This window comes from Pygoscelis adeliae, unplaced genomic scaffold (assembly GCF_000699105.1).
Source record: "Pygoscelis adeliae isolate BGI_AS28 unplaced genomic scaffold, ASM69910v1 Scaffold170, whole genome shotgun sequence".
Lineage (NCBI taxonomy): Eukaryota > Metazoa > Chordata > Aves > Sphenisciformes > Spheniscidae > Pygoscelis > Pygoscelis adeliae.
Genome location: NW_008824002.1, coordinates 477,395 through 480,892, shown reverse-complemented (window position 1 = coordinate 480,892; position 3,498 = coordinate 477,395).

Genomic DNA, 3,498 nt, shown 5'->3' with positions numbered 1-3,498 from the left:
TTGTTTTCATTTTCTAGTAATGAACGTCAGTACCACTGAAATACTTGCATTTCACATTACACTATTCACAGATAAGGGAACTCATGCTCCTTGGGGCAAAAGTCTGTCATCAGTAGACTAAATAGGCGTTTTGCTGTTGAGTACAATGAGAATAGCAGCAAATTCTCTGTTTGGCTAAGAGCATGTTTATTCTGCAACGACTGCAACTGACACCAAACATAACAACACTTCATTTGACTGCTAATGTCACAAACCCAAAGAAGCTGTGTGAATAATTATGTGGTTAATCTCTGCTGAGAGTCTTGCTGCTGCAGTTCCATTTTCAACAATACAGCCAAGCTAACTAGTGTAAAGCTATCCTGATCACATGTAATGTTACTTAAAGACTGCTCAAGAGATAACCTAAATTATGTTCACCTGGTAAAATACTAAGTCATGTTTTCTGCTACGGCTACCTCACTCTGTCCATTCAGCGTTCAAACTCACGTACACTCTTACACAAGCTCTCATCTGGCTTCAGGTGAAGCAGAAATAGGCCCTGTGCCTCAGCACGATCATCCAGAAGGGGCATTAATAGTCAATGTGTATAACACCAGCCAACAAATGTGATGACACCTGTTAGGCAGCAAAAATGCTCAATTACGTGCTCACCCTTGGATGTATTTTATTAGCTAACCATCAGATGTCCTGCCTTTCATCACAAAGACATCTCAACCATTGCAACCTTTTCAGTAGTCAAAGACTTGCTGCCTTCATGCCCAGCTGCTTTATGTGAGGTAAGAATCTGTGGAAGGGATAGGCCAAATATACATCTACAGAAGCCAGACATAAGTGGTATTTTTAATAGTATTTTGTAACAGTATTTTAGTATTTTGGGGGGGGGTGAACGGTTGGGTTGATGCATGGGAAAAATTTTGACCAACTTTATACATATCTCACAAAATGCCTCAAACTCTGTAGTAGCTATGTCCTACCGTTTTAGACTGTCTTGCCCATGGATAGGTGCTCTGTAGGCAGCAGACTTTACAATAACATTAGACTTTGCCTCATGGCAAGCTTTGGCTACTCAGAGTGACCGAATGCATGCTGACTTAGACCTTGATTTTTTGTGGCATTCATCAGTTCTCACTAACTTCAGTTTGAGGCTTCATTTCTTTCACAGTTAGCCTTTAGAAGCTAAATTTTCAAAGATATTGGGATGACACTCCTGAAAGAAAGATACATTCGGGAATGTGTTAAGAAACATGTCAAAATTAATTTGTATTCTCATAACCAGAGAGTTCTCTCCTGTATTTTCTGTTGTGTCCTTCTGACTCGGGAATCCCAGCCTTCTCTCTCCGATGCACCATTTTTTTCTTCCCCAGCTCCCCCAGAACAGGTACCTGTCATCATCACCATCTCTTACTTCCTCGAGGACTCCTCCATGATTTCAACAACCCTGTGGAGGCTGGTTTCTGGGGAACTTCTACTATTATCTGTTGTCAGTCCTGACATTAGATACCTTTAATGTCAGTACCTTTCCTATCTCTAGATCACCTATTTTATTATTCAGTAGCATTACTGGCAAGACAGAAGTACACAAACAGTGAAAAGGAAAAAATGATAATGGTCTGAATAGTAATTGCCTCTGGTGTGCACAAGTATCAGGGATGAATTGTCCAAATACAGCTGAGAGAAATCTGGTGTTATTTACAGGTCCAGGGGGAAAAAAACCCAAACAAACCCACACCTGCCCGTACATTACTGGTTGATGAACTCTCCTGAAATAAGACAACTAACAAAACAAGTATGAAATTTTGTTCTTGGAGAAAATTGCTTAGAGGAAGAAACACTTGTCTTACTGACTGCTCTTGCTAGGAAGCATGTAATTTCTGGAGCCTGTTTGGGAAACTGTAGCAGTTGACTGCCTGCCTTAGAAATGGTCAACATGGAGGTAGGCTCTTTGTACCTTTACAAAGGTACAATGGCATCCCACATAAATCATAGCTGTGCAATGCAAGAAACCATAATTTCCCATTTGTGAGCTCTGCCAGCAAATTTAGATTTTTTTTTAAAGACATCAGTCTGCTGTAGCCAGAAGTTTTCATAGAAAGATAGTGTCTCTAAAACTTCCCTCTTTCCAGGAGGGAACTTCCACTTTAAGAAGTGGGGCCAGCAATCTGCAAAGCTTCCCTGGAACAAGGGACACCCAGGTAAATCGGTGTCCTGGGAGACGATCTTAATCCCCGCCGCATCGCAGATTAGAACCAGGGTGGGTTTCTATCTCCAGGTCAAATATTTGCATGAAAGCTTCGAAGACATCAGTGTTAGGTGGGAAGATGGTCGAAAATGCTAAGAACAGCTGCTCAGCCCTAAAAAGGATTAATTTTGTTCTCTTTTGTGACTAACAAAGCTGTCTTAAAAGGATGAGATGGATTGGCACGTCACTTCCACCTGGCAGCTCCCTGTGCTCCACTTGCACATGCAGTGATTCACCAGCAGTGGGTGGTGAATAATGCAGAAGCGGGCGAAAGAAGATGGGACGCAATCTTCCTCACCATCCTGAGCTCATCAGCTGAAGATTCAGGTTAATTGTTCCTTGATCACTTACCCTAAAATGAATATTTTTTAACCTAAGTTAAATAAGGAACCCAACTGGACTTTCAGTGTTCAAAAGTTATTTTACAATATGGTTGATCCAGCTGATTTGTCTTTGTGTAGTACAGACTTTCACAGGCTAATTATACTGACAGCTTTTCTGCAGTGCTGTGTTAATATCAACTGTCGAAGGAGTGCCTTGGCAAATGGCAGTCATTACATTTTTGTGTCAGATTCTGCCACTTGTGCTCCCAGAGACCTGCATGTCACTCAGTTCTCCAGTAGCCCTGTAATTGGACTGTGATCAATGAGTCTTCTTGCGCTAGAAGATAGCAGCTGGCGAGAACGGCAGAATTTGTCTTTTCATGCTTTGTGCTATGACACACCCAAGAATTTTTACACTTTAAAATACTGCTCATTTTAAAAAATGCCCTGCCTTCCCACTGATGGCCCAGGCAAAACCAAAACCACCCTTCAGATATTTGCTTCTGTAAGAACTGTAAGAATTCAGAAAGGAAAACTGTTTGGGGGAAATCGATCACCTCCCACCTCTTCTAAAATAATGGTAAAAATTAAAGGGTGTTTGAACAGCGTGGATAAATACAACCAAGGCTCCGCTCCAGCCGAAGTGAGGGGAACTAGAGAGCTCAGGTCAGAGCTCTGGCATTGCCTGGCTACGCTCACACTTCCCGATGTCCCGCGACACGTAGAGCATTTCACCTTTTCAAAATGCTGTGCCCTGAATTCAGGGTGACAAATTGAGAGCACCCCTTAAATACTGGCGAGCGCGGGGTTTGTTTACAGTCTCACTGTATTTCCATGGAAACTCTAATTGTCATACCGCGCAAGGCTGAAATAACAGGCTCCGGATACCGCACGGAACAGCCTCCCGAAATGCGCCCGCGCGGCGGCTCCAGCCCC